Source organism: Bubalus bubalis, chromosome 8, assembly GCF_019923935.1.
Source record: "Bubalus bubalis isolate 160015118507 breed Murrah chromosome 8, NDDB_SH_1, whole genome shotgun sequence".
NCBI classification, from domain to species: Eukaryota; Metazoa; Chordata; class Mammalia; order Artiodactyla; family Bovidae; genus Bubalus; species Bubalus bubalis.
Genome location: NC_059164.1, coordinates 44,614,011 through 44,633,439, shown reverse-complemented (window position 1 = coordinate 44,633,439; position 19,429 = coordinate 44,614,011). Strand labels below are relative to the sequence as shown.

Here is a 19,429-nt window from a genome sequence, read left to right as displayed (position 1 = left end):
TCCAGGTTATATATATTTTTTTCTTAGAAGGGCTAATATAGGAGAACTCAGATCCAGAAATCAGTTTTGGAAACCAGGGTGGGGTTAGGGAAAGATTTGTGTGAGATTTGGGGACAGACTAGAAAGTAAACTTAGAGCTCTCAAAATGCCCTGCAATATCTGGAAGCAGTAGGGAAGCCCTTCAGGGAGGGATAAGGCAGTGAAAATGCTGGAGGTCTGAGGCTAGTTACTATTTTACCACTAGCTTCTGGAACAAAGGAGCACAGTTGATCACTGCCACTGAGAGTTTTCTCCAGAATTCTGTGGGCTAATTCAGTCCTAGTTATTTTCCATATTATGTTTATGTATAAGGTGAGAAATGACCATATTCTTCTTAGAATTCTTCTGAAACTGTCAAAGGCCAGGGTAAGGAAATAGATCTTTCCCAGTCTGTTGTTTCTTCATTATATCCAGCCACCCATCTTCCTTTCCACCGATGACACCCATACACACACCAAAACACTAATTAGGGCAAAGACACAGCACTTCTTCTGCATATGACATTCTTGTGAATGTCCTTCTTGTCTAGACTCCGTTGATCTCATGTCTGACCACAGAAACCTCTAAATCATACAACATTCAACTCTTAGTTCTCCATCCCTTCCTCCCAACCAACTGCCACAACCAGAGTAGACCGCAAAGCATGTTTATGCCACACCCTCCATTTATTTTTCTTTTGACTTTTTGTTGTATAGGAGACCTCACTCTCTATTAGCACTTTGGCTCTCACTTAAGTGATTTCCTTCTAGTTGCTAATATTTGAGTTAGTATTTTCCCATTCATGCAAGTGTCCATCTCTTTTGCAACTCATCTTTTGGTTTGTTCTTGTACACCGTATCAGTATCAGACTCCTCCATTCTTCCTTTCAGGTGCAATGGCTAGGAAATTGTCTTCTGTTCACTTAGCTGCGCCTAAGATCATCATAAGGGATTCAGGTAACCCTCACTTGAATGTAACTATTAATTGTATGTGAGTACTTAGCCACTCAGTCATGTCCAGTTCTTTGCGACCCCATGAATTGTGGCCTGCCAGACTCCTCTGTCTATGGGATTCTCCAGGCAAGAATACTGTAGTGGGTATCCATTCCCTTCTCTGGGGATCTTCCTGACTCAAGGATTGAACCCAGGTCTCCTGCATTGCAGATGGATTCTTTACCATCTGAGCCACCAAGGAAGCCCCTAACTGTTAATCATCCAACACCGAATTCATATAAACTATGAGATTGTCTGGGGTGCCAAATTTTGAAGTTAGAAGAGGAAGTAGATTCTGAATTCAGTAGTTACCTTGTATTATGACTGACATGCTTTTGTTTTGACAGTTAAATCACTGCAAGGACCAGGGATGGGATCAATCAGAGGTTGTACAGTAACTATTCTGTTCATTAATAAAGACTCCTTAATAGAAATCTACATATGAAGAGCACTTGCATGAAGCAGAAAATCACCTTGCACTGGTCCTCATATCGTCCTTTTTACTGTTTTGTCTTTACTTGTATGCTGTTTTGCTAGTTATTTTTCCTATTCTTAATTTCTCCTTGTTCACTTTATGTCTCCACTAGATTGTTGGTAATTTGTTCAAGGGTGGCAGCTGCCTAGTATAAACTCCATAATACCTAATATGAAGACAGATATTTTTTGTGTATAGAGTTGTCACTGGTGATGACATACATCCTTACAATGTCAGAAAATGTGACATTTCATTAGGGAGTGATAAGTTTAGCTGACCTGAATTGTTATCACAATTGTTAGTCCATAAACAGCTATCCTTATCTCATAGCTGTTTCCCAGATAACATTATAACATTATAGGATTTGCTTAATTAGAATTATCTTTTTTTTTTTTTGCTGTTCTGAATATCAAAATGACTTTTATGTTCCTACAAAACAAATAATTCACCATAGCTTAAAATCAAGATGTGCATTAATTTGTACATGAAAGATAATCCCTTGACTGAGAAAGGCTAATTGGGGTTAGCTTCTGTTAGTACAGACTCAGGAAATAGCTTTGATAGATTTTAGCATATGGATAAATCCCTTCTCCAAAATTCCCATGATGAAGAATATCTTTCAGTTGAATATTTTTTAAAGAATTTGAAGCATAAAGAAAAAATCTTATCAGGCACAAAATGTTTGTCCATTTTCTCTTGATATGGATAATGAATTCCTTATCCTATTAACAGAGATGGGACTCATGTATACCAAAGAGCTGGGGTTCCAACTTGTTTTATTTTTTTTTCTTTCTTTTTTCCTGTTGATTTCACCTTGGTTTTTAAGACTAACCAAAACAAGTTTAAATTGCTTCCTTACTGCAAACATCATCTATTGCCTCACCTATTCTTACAGCTTTGCTCATGAATAAAACTCATTAACTAATAAGCTCTAATATTGAGTCCCTTCACAGAAATTATTTTTAAAATCTATTTACTTTCACCCTTGCAAATAATATGATTTGTTTTTGGAAGAGCCTTATGGCTATTAAATAATCACCATTTCTTCTGGAAAACAAATGACCTAATTAGCTTGATGTTGAATATTTAGCTTGTGAAAGACCTTTAGGTTGGACACACCTGTGACTTGGAAATGCAACTGTAAAGCTCTTCATACATTTTATTATTTTACTTTATTTTTTTTGTATGTGTTCAGCAATGTTCAATGCTTTAGAGGCAATATTAGAGAAAAATAAAATATTATATATATAATGTGATTGGGGGGAGCATACACATTATATTAGGTCACAGTAATCAAGTACCACCATGTGAGGCAACCCTTTTCTTTCTGGTTTTATTGAGAAATAATTGACATACATCACTTTGTAAATTTAAGACATTCAGCATGATGTTTTGACTTAATGCATATTGTGAAATGATTACCACAGTAGGTTTAGCATCCATCTTCTTACATAGATTCAATATGAAGAAATGAAAGAAAAGAATAAGGGGATTTTTTTTTTTTTTTTTTTTTTTGCCTTATGATGAGAAGAACTCTAAGGAGTTACTCTCTTAAAAACCTTCCTGTATGTCATACAACAGCGTCTGCTATAGTCATCATGCTGTACATGGTATACTTAATACTTCCTTATTTTATAACTGGAAGTTTGTTCCTTTTCACCACCTTCCTCCAGTTTCTCCTCCCTCAGCCCCTACCTCTGATAACCACAGTCTGTTCTTTTTTTCTATGGAAGTTTTATATTTATTTATTTATTTTTTTGGTTGTTGCTGTTGCAATAAAATTCCATATACAAGTGAGAGAAATCAGGTGGTAAGAGTCAGAACTAGAATGAAGGATTTTAAAGGAAGGGATGAATTTTATTTATTTATCTATTTATTTTTAAAGTAGTCAAACCAAATTGTTGGGAACTAGAGACAAGACATATTGATGAGAAGATGAAGGAAGAAGTCAAAAGTAAATTTTAGATTTAAGGAATGAACAATTACTATAATACAGCCAAAATGATCAAATAAATTTGGAGGGTTTGTAAAAGTTCAATTTGAGGTGACAGAGGGGGATGTAGCTGAATGAAAATATGTAGTAGAAACTAGAAAATGTGAGACTAACTGTAGAAACAAATCAGAACTGGGGCTTTAGTTTGGAGGGTCCTCCATAGGCATTGGAGAAGGCAATGGCAACCCACTCTAGTACTCTTGCCTGGAAAATCCCATGGACAGAGGAGCCTGGTAGGCTACAGTCCATGGGGTCGCTAAGAGTCAGACACGACTGAGCGACTTCACTTTCACTTTTCACTTTCATGCATTGGAGAAGGAAATGGCAACCCACTCCAGTGTTCTTTGGAGAATCTCAGGGACGGGGGAGCCTGGTGGGCTGCCATCTGTGGGGTCGCACAGGATCGGACATGACTGAAGCGACTTAGCAGCAGCATCAGTAGCCATAGGCATTAGGTTTTTTTCCCCCATTTATTTCTCCCTTTCCTTCATTTTGTTGTGTTTTGATTCAAAGAAATATTTAATTAAAGGAAAAATACTAAATTTAGGAGTCCTTGTTTGATGGGCTGGTTGATTGATTAGTTAGTTGGTTGACTGACTTCTTGGTTCATTCATTCATTCACGGGAGCTTCATGAATAAGGAAACGTATTGGTTTAAGGACAGTCAATGAGACATGATTCTGATTGTGCCTTTGAGGAACTTTTAATTTAGTGGATTGGGAGTATTTTGTATATCAAATGCTGTCTAACAAACTACCCAAAGTTTAGTTGCTTAGCTAATAGTCATCATTTATTTTTTATGATTCTGTAATTTGTGTAGGGCTTAATGGGGAATTTTGTCTCTATTCCATGACCATTTACTTAGGCTGGAATATCCAAGTTGACTTTTTCATTCACAAACACGTTGCCTTAACTGCAAGGGCTGGAACATAAGGTGATACTTGAACTGAGTTTTGAAGGACAAATATAAAGGACAGGGGAGAGAGGAGAAAGAAACATTTTTTTAAAGAAGAAATTATATATGGAAGACTGAGGAATAGTATACAATATAATGCATTCAGGGAACTTCATTTAGGTCAATGGCATGAAGGAACCAGAAGAAAGGTGCCAAAAATAAGAGTATGTGGTTAATTGTGGGAACTGAAGCTGCAGAATTAAGCAGGGATAGATCAGAGAGGGTCATATTTGTTGTACCAGAAAGAATCCAAAGCAGAGGGTGTTGATGATGTCAGTTATTTAGGGTCTACTAAGGAGGAGAGGTTTATAGGAAATCAGAAGGAGCAGACAGAGATAGGAAGTAAAACTAAGAGAGAGGGTTGTCACAGAAATTAAAGAAGGAGAGAGTTTTCAGAAGAACAACATGATCAACAAGATCAAATGCTCTCAAGCAGTTCAAGGAGGTGAGGAATGAGAAGTGTCCATTAGATTTAGCAATGAGAACTTGTGGCCGATGACCTCAGTAAGACCACTTGTAGTAGAAGCAGAGGCCAAATTATGACAGATTGAGCATTTAACAGGAAGTAAGGAAATGAGAAAGAGAACAGTAGCTAGAGGGAGATGGAGATGGAAAGAATTGTTTGTTTAAGATAGGAGAGGCCTTGGTGTACCATGAGAAGTAACTGGCAGACAACAAAGTATATTTATTGAGGGCTTATTAAGTCCTGGATGGAGACATAAAAGCTCAGAGAAATTAAGCAACTTGTTCTGGGCCACACAGCTAGGAAGGGAAGGAACAGGGATTTGAACCTAGGTCCCACTTCCCAGAGCTCATACTCTTAACCATTGTGCTCTTACCCACTTTGTAAGATGCTGCTGCTGACGACAGTGGTAGTGATAATGGTGATGGTAATGCAAGGATTCTTCCTTTGAAGGAGAAAAAAATTAATGAAATGGATATTGTGTATATAAAGCTTATAATTATTGGTGCCTTAATTTTTTTGCAATTGAAATTGTAGCTTTGTAATGGTAATGATTTGAAACGACCCTGATGCTGGGAAAGATTGAGGGCAGGAGGAGAAGGGGATGACAGAGGATGAGATGGTTGGATGGCAACACCGACTCAATGGACATGGGTTTGGGTGGATTCCGGGAGTTGGTGATGGACAGGGAGGCCAGGCGTTCTACGGTTCATGGGGTCGCAAAGAGTCGGACATGACTGAGCTACTGTACTGAACTGAACTGAATGGTAATGATTCATGATCTACATCACAAGTCAGCTAAAAATAAAACAGATAAAATAGCTTTAAAAAGATATGAAGTATTTGCAGGTATAAAATTCTAAATCTGTGTTTTAAATCATTTTACAGGTTCTAAATAAAGTTACTTATAAATTGCACTTAGGATGTGTAAGCCTTTCTACCTAGATGTGCTATGCCACCTTTATGCTTGTGACGATGGATGTTAAAATTGACTGCTTAAATCAGCCATCTGTTTGTAGTCTGGAAGTACCACAGATGAAAAACAAGTGTGATACTGTTGGGAAGAAACATTTTTGTAGTTTTTTACTTTAGAAAAGAATGAATGTCTTATTTAAATACACTATCATATTAAACTTCAGCTTGTGGAAAATGCTTACAAGCAGTTTTTATGATATTTTGATAAACATTGCAGTAATATGTAAGTGGGAAAAAAATGGCTCAAGGGAAAGGAGATTAATGATGTCTGGGAAGGAGCCAGCTGTATGATTACCTGTGTGGAGGATCAGTTTTTAGGAAAGCGTTCTTATTTCTCCTACCAGTCTTCAGTTGTCAAATATTAAAATTTAGAAATATGTCCAAGACAAAATTGACCCATGGGAAAGACAGCAGCCAAGGTTATGAAAACATTAGAAAACACTGAGTTATCCCACCTCCTCATCACACCTGTGAGAAACTACAAAATGATGAAAATGCATATGCTGCCAGCTGGGCCATCTGTTCTAGCTAGTGCTGGCCTGGTCAGCGTTGAGAATGGAGACACCTGGCAGAGAGATTCATGTGTTGCAGGAAGTATAGTCGTGATGTCTTGGCAGGTCATTCTCTTTGAATCAAAATGAAACAAATGTTTTGGCATTAGAGAGCTGCATACGGTGCACCATCCTTCCAGTGGAATAGGGAAGTATGGTTTGGTTCTCTGTGGTGGCCAGTCCTATATCATATATCAGAACATGAAAAACACGAAAAACCAAGAGATGTTCTCCCTTCCCCCTCCTTACTAACCCAGTTATCTCTGCCTGACCTATAAAACAGAATAGGAAGAAATGATAGCAATCATACTAAAGAAAGCTAAGTGCTCTGCATGTATTAGCTCAAATGTCCTATTTAAAATTCTTTGAAAAGATAATACGTGTGAAAATTAAAGCTAGGAGTGTTTGAGTGACTTGCCCCAAATCAACAGTCTATGAGCTGAGCATAGACTCAGGGTGTGTCTAACTGCTGAGCTCAGTCTCTTAATCATAAAGTTATAGTCCTTTGTATGTCTGAAGAGGATGTGGTTGATGCTATTTTGCAGATGACTTAAAATTCAAGGTAGCTTAAACATGTCTATTTTCCTTTGCCTTCCTTCCTTCCTGAGCATTGGGGTCTCAGCCTAAACCTCACTTTATTAGTAAAAGCCTGAGTTATGGCTTGACTTGAGTCTAAAGTTTGAAAATTTACCAATAAGAGTGTCAAACCCTGACCATCTACCCACTTATTGGGAAAGAGGTAATTAATGAAAAATCATCTGTAATCAGAAGCATATATTCTGATGGAGACATACATTTGGACAGATTTTTTAAAAATTAAGGTATACTTGATGTACAATACTATATAAGTTGTGGGTGTACAATATAGTGATTCACAATTTTAAAGGTTATACTTCATTCATAGTTATTATAAAGTTTTATAATATTGGCTATATTTTTTAAAGGCCACTGTGAATCTACCTTACTTGAAGATGGGAAAATAAGTTCAGTATTATTTCTTTATTGAATCCTAGTAGTGAATCCCACTCCCATCCCTGGCACAAATAGCTGTAGTTTTGATGATCTGTTGGAGCTAAAATTTTTGAAGCAGGAAATTTTTGTGTTCCCATCAGTGTGCCAGATCCTGCAGTTAGAGGTGCTTCATTCATCCACCTCTAGGCTTCCCTTCACACTAGTGGAAGTCTCTAGTGATTGCTACCTACTCTGGTCTTCAGAGTCAGCAGAGGCACCTCTGTCACATTACTGCATGAGTCATTTCTCGTGAATGGAGCAGCTTCAAGGTGTATGTAGTTGGAAGTTGGGAGGAGAGGGGGGCGGACACCAACAATTGATAAATTTTCAACAATTTGATAAATATTTACCAAAGTTGACACCAGAGATACAATATTGAATCAGTCACAATTTTAACCTGGGAGTAAACTGACTGTACAGAGCACCAAAGGTCAGAGTAAGTACAGATGTTAAAGGAACACATATAAAAAGGGTCAGAATTTCTCCTTAGCAAAGACATGAAAGCTGCTTAATTGTGTAAATGGAATTGAGGGATCTGGACGGAGGGGAATAGTTCAGAAAGTGGAACTAGGCTGTGGCACAAGCTGATTCTGGAGACAGGTGAGAACATTATGGGTCATATTGCGGAGTCTGGACTCATTGATGTTTCATCAGGGAAGTCACATGACAAATTTACATGTTAGAAGTATCACTCTGGGCGCAGGACATGGAGATTATTTTGAGAAGGGCAGGAGTGGAGGAGAGAAACTCTTGGCAGTAACCCAGGGGAGAAGTGATGGGGGCTAAGCCACAGTGATAATGGAGGACATGGAGAGAATGCGTCTATAGGATATTTTAGAGAAATAGAATCCAGAGATTAGGAAGCTGGATCTGAGGGTAAGTGATGAGTCAAAGCTAACATTAAGGTTTCTGACCTGGGTAGGAGGTGATGGTCTTCATTCTGAAAATCAAGGATGATGAGTTGAATCAAATGTGTTGGGATATTCAAATGAAAGTGTCCAAGATACAATAATAACAAGCTCAGGGAATGCTTTTGGCTTGAGATAGAAACTAGAAATGAGCTATTTTCCATAGGAGTGGATGAGATTACCCTGGAGAGGGGGAAGGGAAAAGAGAGGAGTAGATTAACTTCTGAGAAATACTGACATTTATAGAAACGGTAAAAGCTTAATAATAGGAATTTACAAAAGACCCTGGGAAGAGACAGGTGAGAGGTAGGAGAGATGAAATGGTTGAGTGTCCCAGAGGCCAAAGGAAGAGAGCATTTCTAGAAGGAATGAGAAAGTCAGCTGGCCAAACCTGTGGAGAAGTTAAGTGAAATAAAGCCTGAGAAAGGGTCCATACAATTTAGAAGCATAGACATATCAGTGATCTTGAATTAGACTTTATATGTCTAGAAATTTCTCAAGTGCTAAGGCAGTAAGTAAAGGTAAATACTTTTCTCATTTTTATTTTAAAGCCTGAATCATCATTTTTAATAACCAAGGAGTCTTTTAATAGACAAAATTTTAGTGTATGATTTGATTTTTTTTCATATTTTAAATCAGACTTTTTTCAGATAACATTAAGTATTACATGGTATGTTTCTGAAAAGAGTGCACTTTGTTAAACTTTTTATTTTTTTTATTGCTTCTTTTTTTTTTAAATTTTATTTTATTTTTAAACTTTACATAATTGTATTAGTTTTGCCAAATGTCAAAATGAATCCGCCACAGGTATACATGTGTTCCCCATCCTGCACCCTCCTCCCTCCTCCCTCCCCATACCATCCCTCTGGGTCGTCCCAGTGCACCAGCCCCAAGCATCCAGTATCGTGCATCGAACCTGGACTGGCAACTCATTTCATACATAATATTTTACATGTTTCAATGCCATTCTCCCAAATCTTCCCACCCTCTCCCTCTCCCACAGAGTCCATAAGACTGTTCTATACATCAGTGTCTCTTTTGCTGTCTCGTATTCAGGGTTATTGTTACCATCTTTCTAAATTCCATATATATGCGTTAGTATACTGTATTGGTGTTTTTCTTTCTGGCTTACTTCACTCTGTATAATAGGCTCCAGTTTCATCCACCTCATTAGAACTGATTCAAATGTATTCTTTTTAATGGCTGAGTAATACTCCATTGTGTATATGTACCACAGCTTTCTTATCCATTCATCTGCTGATGGACATCTAGGTTGCTTCCATGTCCTGGCTATTATAAACAGTGCTGCGATGAACATTGGGGTACACGTGTCTCTTTCCCTTCTGGTTTCCTCAGTGTGTATGCCCAGCAGTGGGATTGCTGGATCATAAGGCAGTTCTATTTCCAGTTTTTTAAGGAATCTCCACACTGTTCTCCATAGTGGCTGTACTAGTTTGCATTCCCACCAACAGTGTAAGAGGGTTCCCTTTTCTCCACACCCTCTCCAGCATTTATTACTTGTAGACTTTTGGATCGCAGCCATTCTGACTGGTGTGAAATGGTACCTCATAGTGGTTTGGATTTGCATTTCTCTGATAATGAGTGATGTTGAGCATCTTTTCATGTGTTTGTTAGCCATCTGTATGTCTTCTTTGGAGAAATGTCTATTTAGTTCTTTGGCCCATTTTTTGATTGGGTCATTTATTTTTCTGGAGTTGAGCTGTAGGAGTTGCTTGTATATTCTCGAGATTAGTTGTTTGTCAGTTGCTTCATTTGCTATTATTTTCTCCCATTCTGAAGGCTGTCTTTTCACCTTGCTAATAGTTTCCTTTGATGTGCAGAAGCTTTTAAGGTTAATTAGGTCCCATTTGTTTATTTTTGCTTTTATTTCCAATATTCTGGGAGGTGGGTCATAGAGGATCCTGCTGTGATGTATGTCCGAGAGTGTTTTGCCTATGTTCTCCTCTAGGAGTTTTATAGTTTCTGGTCTTACGTTTAGATCTTTAATCCATTTTGAGTTTATTTTTGTGTATGGTGTTAGAAAGTGTTCTAGTTTCATTATTTTACAAGTGGTTGACCAGATTTCCCAGCACCACTTGTTAAAGAGATTGTCTTTAATCCATTGTATATTCTTGCCTCCTTTGTCAAAGGTAAGCTGTCCATATGTGCGTGGATTTATCTCTGGGCTTTCTATTTTGTTCCATTGATCTATATTTCTGTCTTTGTGCCAGTACCATACTGTCTTGGTAACTGTGGCTTTGTAGTAGAGCCTGAAGTCAGGTAGGTTGATTCCTCCAGTTCCATTCTTCTTTCTCAAGATCGCTCTGGCTATTCTAGGTTTTTTGTATTTCCATACAAATTGTGAAATTATTTGTTCTAGCTCTGTGAAGAATACTGTTGGTAGCTTGATAGGGATTGCATTGAATCTATAGATTGCTTTGGGTAGTATACTCATTTTCACTATATTGATTCTTCCAATCCATGAACATGGTATATTTCTCCATCTGTTAGTGTCCTCTTTGATTTCTTTCACCAGTGTTTTATAGTTTTCTATATATAGGTCTTTAGTTTCTTTAGGTAAATATATTCCTAAGTATTTTATTCTTGAGAAAACAGAAAGAGAAATTAAGGAAACAATTCCATTCACCATTGTTAAACTTTTTAGATTGAGAGTAGTTTACCCAGTGAAAGTAAAATCAACCAGACATCATGCTTTATCCTTTTAATGCTTAGTGTAATTGTAATATAAAGTATTGCTAATGTCAAGGGAAAATACAAAAGCATTAAAAGCTTAATAATAGTAATCAGATCAGATCAGATCAGTCACTCAGTCGTGTCCGACTCTTTGCGACCCCATGAATCGCAGCACGCCAGGCCTCCCTGTCCATCACCAACTCCCGGAGTTCACTCAGACTCACGTCCATCGAGTCAGTGATGCCATCCAGCCATCTCATCCTCTGTTGTCCCCTTCTCCTCCTGCCCCCAATCCCTCCCAGCATCAGAGTCTTTTCCAATGAGTCAACTCTTCGCATGAGGTGGCCAAAGTATTGGAGTTTCAGCTTTAGCATCATTCCTTCCAAAGAAATCCCAGGGCTGATCTCCTTCAGAATGGACTGGTTGGATCTCCTTGCAGTCCAAGGGACTCTCAAGAGTCTTCTCCAACACCACAGTTCAAAAGCATCAATTCTTCAGCGCTCAGCCTTCTTCACAGTCCAACTCTCACATCCATACATGACCACAGGAAAAACCATAGCCTATACTAAATAGTATTTTGTATTTCTGTATATGTTTAAGCATGAATAAAAGCCTCTCTCTCTCTCTCTCTCTCTCTCTCTCTCTCTTTAGTGGCTAAGTTGTGTACGATTCTTGCGACCCCATGGACTATAGCCTGTCAAGCTCCCGTCCATGGGATTCTCCAGGCAAGAACACTGGAGTGGGGTGCCATTTCCTTCTCCAGAATAAAACCTTATGATCTAATAAATATTTTTAGAAGAACAGGAGGTAACTGGGATTAGGGGAAATAGTCATTTATAGTCTTTATGTTCAGAGCTTCCAGCAATATGGTAAATCCTCAAATTAATTCTCCATATCTTTATCCTGTGTGGGCTTGCCCATGTATACAGTCTTTCACAGACAAATGAATTTAGAAGATGAAGCAAACATATTTAAAGGGATAAAAAATATATATTCTGACATTTCATCTTAAGTTGAATCCCTAATGAAATGCATTTCTTTCAACCTTTCTGTACAAATTAATCCTAAAAAAAAGTATCAGTAATGGCCGATTGTAAAAAAAAGTGAGAAATAGAAACTAAAATCAATACTCCCTTAGGAGTACATAATCAAACAACAAATAGTTATACTGCAACAAGAACATCATGGTTACTGTGGGAATTCATGTTGTTATGTTGTCTTTAGAATACTTCTTCAAGAATACTTGCTAGAAAATGACTTTTGTGTGATGGTGCATAGACTCTTGGGATTGCCTCTCACATGTATTTAAAATATGAATTATGACCTAAGTCTTTGGATCTCTTCAGAATCACCTTACTCCAAGGAAATTTCATTTAGAAGGTCCCGAAGTACTTTGCAATGAAAGACAGATTCAGGGTTTTGAGTTTTAATGGGTTGCAATTTTTGACATTTCCAGATTATGCCTGGAAAAAAACTTCTAAGTTCTTGTGTATATTTTTTTTTTTTGCTGTAGTCCTTTAAGAAATAAGTTGTAGATTTATATCCACTTTGTAATTTTAACAAGGCATTGTAAATATTCCTAGATTGCAATTAATATCTAGCATTTTTCATGATAACACATTGAAACTATTAATTTTAGAACAAATCTGTATTTAATATTTGTACAGTGTTTCTAAATGTGCTCTTCTAAGACATTTGAAATTTCTATTCAAAAATATGTTCTTATATTGTTGTCAGCATGTCAATAATAAATGGTTGAATTAGCATTATATCTCATTGGTTTAATTTCTAATACTGGTTAAAATCAATGCATTATTTTAGTATCAGATCAGATCAGTCGCTCAGTCATGTCCGACTCTTTGCGACCCCATGAATTGCAGCACGCCAGGCCTCCCTGTCCATCACCAACTCCCAGAGTTCACTCAGACTCACGTTCATCGAGTCAGTGATGATCAGTGATTCGTTGAACTTCCTGCCTGAACAATAATCAAAAGTCTTCAAGGGAAAATAAACTCTGTCATTTCAACAGAATTCAGTCTCTACATGGTATCGTCATCAATGTAGATATGGTAATAGATAGGAATATAGGACTTGAAGTTCAGGGAAAAAAAAAGTAGTCAATAGAAATAAATCCTGAGATTGCCCAGCTGTTGAATTTAACACAGAGTTTAAAGCAGCTATTGTAAAAATGTGCAAAGAAGTAATGGAAAATAGGTTCAAAGCATTAAATGAAAGCATAGTGAGTTTAACATAGAATCTTAACAGAGAAGTATAAATTGTAATAAAATAACCAAATGGAAATTCTGGAGCTAAAAAATAAAACTGAAATGAAAAATTTATTGGTTCAGCTTAACAGCATACTAGATAAGCAGAAGAAAGAGTCAGTGAATTTGAAGACAAAAATAGAAATTAGCAATTGGCACATCAAACAGGACAAAGTTTAAAGGAAAACTTCAGAGACCTGTGGGCCAATGTTCTAAAATACAAATAATAGAATTTCCAGAAGGAGAAGAGAGTGAGAGTTGGGCATAAAAATCTTTAAAGATGCCATGGCCAAATATTCCCCAAATTTGATGAAAAACATTTAAAATTAAATTTAAATTTGGAAAGCTTAGCTAAATACAAAGAAATTCATATGTAACCACACTGGTGAAACAACTAAAAACTAAGGATGAAAAGAAAACCTTTAAAGTAGCCAGAGAAAAATGATACCTTAAACATAAGTAAGAGTGACTAGATTCTTTTTGTCAGGAATAGTGGAAGCTGGGAGACTTGAATGGCATTATTAAAGTGAAGACAGAAAAAACAAACAAACAAACAAACAAAACCCTGTCAGCCCAGGCTTCTATATCTAATGTGCTGCTGCTGCTGCTAAGTCACTTCAGTCATGTCCAACTCTGTGTGACCCCATAGACGGGAGCCCACCAGGCTCCCCTGTCCCTGGGATTCTCCAGGCAAGAACTCTGGAGTGGGTTGCCATTGCCTTCTGCAATGCATGAAAGTGAAAAGTGAAAGTGAAGTCGCTCAGTTGTATCCGACTTAGCGACCCTATGGACTGCAGCCTACCAGGCTCCTCCATCCATGGGATTTTCCAGGCAAGAGTACTGGAGTGGGGTGCCATTGCCTTCTCCATATCTAATGTATATATCCTTAAAATAAAATTTGAAACAATATTCTCATATAAGTGTCAGCTGAACTAATTCATTGTCATCAGATATGCACTGTGGGAAATTCTAAAAGACATTGTTCCAGTTAATAGGAAATAATAGTAGTGGAAACCTGGATCCATATGAAATAAAGAAGGTATAAAGAACACTGAATATGATGTAAGTGAGTGAATATAAAATATGGTAGTTTTCTTTTCTTTATAATATCCTAAAATAAAAGAAGAAAAACTAATTACATTAAAATGTGAGATTTTAAATGTTTATTTACTATACCACTTCACACTTGACCCTTTACACATCCTTTTTCACATTTTTTATTTCTTAATATCTTTAAACTTCACATTCCACACCTTACAAAATTTGCAAGGTTATTAGTGAAGTCGCTTAGTCATGTCCGACTATGGCCCCATGGACTGTAGCCTACCAGGCTCCTCCGTCCATGGGATTTTCCAGGCAAGAGTACTGGAGTGGGGTGCCATTATTACTTGCCCCCAAACAAAAGGGACAAATGAAAAAGTGATAGATGTAAACCTAACCATATCAATAATTACATTAAATATAAATTGATTAAACACTAATCAAAAGGCAGAGATTGTTAAACTGGATATAAAAATTGAGAGCCACATATATCCTGTTGTAAGAGATGCAGTTTAAATAGAAAGATATAATCAGATTGAAAGAAAGAAAAGAATGGAAAAAATAAATACTATGCAAATAGCATGTATAAAAAGCTAGTATGGTTATATTAATACTAATATGAGACAAAATATCAAGACAAAGAGTACCACAAAAGGTAAAGAGGAATATTTAATGAGAATAAAAGGTACAATTCAGTAAGAAATTGTACTGATCTTAAATATGTGTGTGTGTATGTAAAATTAAATAGAGTCTCAAAATTCATAAAGCAAAATTGAAAAAACTAAGGGAGAAATAATCAAATCCAAAATCGTAATGGAGTTTTAAGTATAAGTTTGAGTTCCATAACATACCAGGCAAAAAAAGGAAACAGTCATTCTCTAGTTCTGTCTGGTTCGTGGAGGGTGACCTGGATGAACAGACTTTCTCTAGCACTGCATTCTGAGAGGGATTCATGATTCATATACTTAAAGACACTTTCTTATGGATTAAGTTTTTGAAATGATAGAGAATCTTCAAATGGACTTCCTTGTTTTACATTTTTTTATAAAAGAAAATTTAATAAAATACATTTAATTAATTTCTGTGTGAAAATAGATTTAGATAACATTATTTTACTTTTTAAGTTTATTTATTTTAATAAAAAAATAGGATTTAGAACAGCTGAAAATATTAGCATGGCCCTCAGAAACTTTCTTTAAATTCAGGTGGTTTAGTAAAGCATTTAAGTTGGTCAGTATGAGGCTGAATTTGTAAACTGGTTTCTGATGTCCTATTTTCTAATTAGAAAGAAATCTGTGTGTTTTAGGTTATAGAGATGCAGGTGGCATTTCATTGTGAAAATTCAGGCACTCTGTTTGTATGTGTGTCCATATGGAGCACCATCCCACTTGTACATGGAGGTGGCCTTAGGGGTGCCTTTGGGTAGGGCCAAATTTTTTTTCTTAAAATAGTGCTTTGAAATTTGTCAAGCACTTGGACAGAGCAGGAGGGCACTTGGCGCCAGAAGAGAAAAAAGCATTGAAAAGGGAGGTAGAAGAACACAGTGGATGAATTTGGCTGACTTCACAGCGTTGCCTGGGGTCTGCTCTGGTTTGGAATATGAATTAGGCGGTTTGTGATTGGTACACATTATTTTATCACACAAAGAAAATTGGTAGATTTTTTTCCCTCTTGCTATTCTGTAAAATAAAATCAGTAGTATATTTGCTTGCATAGTTACTAAACATTATAGCCTCCCATAGACAAGAGGAGATTAAATTTCAAGATGACCTAGAGGAAAATATGCCAAATCAGAAGCAACATCAAAGCTTTTGTTTTTTAAGTAGCATATTTCAAAGATAAGAGTTCTGAGCCAATAATTAACTTAGATATTTCAGTTGAAATACTGATTTTCTCCTAGGAAATACTTTTAGATATTCTCTTTTAAATTGTATTATTTTTTATTTAAGTATGACAGTTGCATAGAAAGCTCAGCAACTTTAATCCAGCACATTTTGAATGGTTTGTAATATATACTCCAGAACAAAAAAAGTAGCATAGAATCTTCTATGACTTTATATTTTCATCCCCAAAGGACATATAAAAAACTGTATGTGAGGGGTTTTTTTTTTCCAGTAAGACAATATAATGAACTAATCTTTCTCTCAAGGGTTGACATTTTGGGTTACTATTATCAAACTGGGAAATATAAATGGTCTGGTTTATTGAGTTTCTCTTCTAAATGAAGGTACTTCCTCATGCACACAGTATAATAAGAGTACATAAATTATGTTTATTTTGTGACAAGATCCACACAGAAATGTTTAAATTGCTTCAAGTAAATATTAACTGTCACTTATTTAGCCATTGCAGAACTTATGTAATATTTAACATCTATTCAGGTATAGTTGTGTGGTTGAAGCAGTCTAATTTCAGTGTTATCAGTTCTCATTTTTGGTTGAGGTTACTTACAACTCTATTTTGTGTATCATCTTGTTTTGTTTAATAGGTGAAATTTGTTGATGTATTAAGCTAGTAATCAGGAATAGCTAATTCCTTCTTTAATTAATGAACAAGAAACACCTAGTTTTATGTCCCTAAAGTGTGCATCACTTCATGGCAAATAGATGGGGAAACAGTGACAGACTTTGTTTTTTGGGGCTCCAAAATCACTGCAGATGGTGACTGAAGCCATGAAATTAAAAGATGCTTACTCCTTGGAAGAAAAGTTATGACCAACCTAGACAGCATATTAAAAAGAAGAGACATTACTTTACAGCAAAGGTCCATCTAGTCAAAGCTATGGTTTTTCTAGTAGTCATGTATGGATGTGACAGTTGGACTGTGAAGAAAGCTGAGCACTGAAGAATTGATGCTTTTGAACTGTGGTGTTGGAGAAGACTCTTGAGAGTCCCCTGGACTGCAAGGAGATCCAACCAGTCCATCCTAAAAGAGATCAGTCCTGGGTGTTCATTGGAAGGACTGATGCTGAAGCTGAAACTCCAATACTTTGGCCACCTAATGAGAAGAACTGACTCATTTGAAAAGACCCTGATGCTGGGAAAGATTGAAGGCGGGAGGAGAAGGGGACGACAGAGGAAGAGATGGCTGGATGGCGTCACCAACTCAATGGACATGAGTCTGAGTGAACTCCGGGTGTTGGTGATGGACAGGGAGGCCTGGCATGCTGTGGTCCATGGGGCTGCAGAGTCAAACACGGCTGAACGACTGAACTGAACTGAAAGTGTGCATATGTCCAAGGGATGGGGAAGGCTATGTATATGTCATAGAGGGCAGAGAACATGATCCAGTGCATGATGTGAAAAAAAATATTAGAACTTCTCTCTTTTTTTTTTTTTGAGACTATGTAATTTTATTTTATTTATTTTTTAAATTTATTTATTTTAATTAGAGGCTAATTACTTCATCAACATGAAGGCATTGAAACATGTATAATATCATACAAGAAATGAATTGCCAGTCCAGGTTCGATGCAGGATACAGGATGCTTGGGGCTGGTGTACTGAGAACTTCTCTTTTTATACTATTCGTTTTAGCATTATTCTATCCTACAATTTCTAATTTTGAGTGTATTTTGTAATGTGTATAATATAATAGTGCAGTAATATTTCATTGGTGGTGCTTCATATCCCTACTTATTCTTTTTAGTCTCTTTTGCTGAGCTTTATTATTTGAATAGTAGATGGCTGAGTTCTTAAAGCACTTCTTTTACCTCTCTATATTTGACCTGTTTTAACTCCCCAACTCCTTAAACCTGTTGGACATTTTCGTTATTCAGTAAATATTTATATGGACTGTGGTTCTCCCTAAGTAAATCCTTTTGTGTGTGTGTGTGTGTGTGTGTGTGTGCGCTCAGTTATGTCTGACTCTTCGGGACCCCATGGACTGTAGCCCACCAACTCCTCTGTTCATGGGATTTCCCAATGGAGTGGGTTACCATTTCCTCCTCCAGGGGAGCTACCCGACCCAGGAATAGGAAACCAGTGTGTCCTGTATCTCCTGAATTGGCAGGCAGATTCTTTAACACTGAGTCACCTGGGAAGCCAAGGAAATCCTTCCATTCCACAACTGGAGGGTGAAAGGAGCCCATGATTTGTTTCCTGCCTGGCTGAATCCTTTAGACCATCTGCTCCTTGCCTCCAGTCTGCTGGAAGACAGCATCCTGGATGCTTAAAGCTGCCCTAGACTTAGATTCGTGTTCCTTCTTAACTTTATATTTTACTACTGCTGACCTTCTTGCCTCTCAGTCATACCCTGTTTATCCTTGGTCCCTTAACTGGGAATCATCACACGTTTAATTTTTAGATGAAGAGTTTGTAGGGGAAAATTTTAATTCTCTGTTATCAGTGGAAATGTAGTGAAGACTTATCATGTTTCATGGTCCATAAATTAGAGAGCCTAAAAGGTGTAAAAATTAAAAGAGGAATGGGAAAAAATAAGAGAAAGTGCATGGGAGTGACAGCGAGAGAGACAGGACAACTTGGGGGAGGAGACAGGTAGAGATGAGGTATGTAGATAGAAAGACAGGTGGATGGAAAAATAGATAAAGGCATCAGTTCAGTTCAGTTCAGTCTCTCAGTCGTGTCCGACTCTTTGCGACCCCATAAATTGCAGCACACCAGGCCTCCCTGTCCATCACCAACTCCCGGTGATGAGTTCACCAAAACTCATGTCCATCGAATCGGTGATGCCATCCATCCATCTCATCCTCTGTCGTCCCCTTCTCCTCCTGCCCCCAATCCCTCCCAGCATCAGAGTCTTTTCCAGTGAGTCAACTCTTCACATGAGGTGGCCAAAGTGCTGGAGTTTCAGCTTTAGCATCATTCCTTCCAAAGAACAGCCAGGACTGATCTCAGAGAAGACCAATTCCATGATATGATGATCTAAACTATAAAATTAATTTTCAGTTATCACTGCCTTTATCTTCCTGAAGACTATGTATCAGCTGTAATCACACAGATATAGTTAGTGCTGCAGTATTTCAGGTTCACTGACAGCCAAGCAACTTTCAGATCCATACACCAAATATCACCATTCTGTACTACCCGGAAAATCTTCGCTTTTCCTTCTTTAGTGAGGAAATTTGTGCT

At 37.2% G+C, this 19,429-nt stretch overlaps 1 protein-coding gene across 1 annotated transcript in view; it reads left to right on the top strand.

Annotated features, from left to right (window-relative positions):
• Positions 1–19,429, top strand: part of RELN (reelin) — a 553,128-nt gene that overhangs the window by 106,848 nt on the left and 426,851 nt on the right. The window lies entirely within an intron of this gene.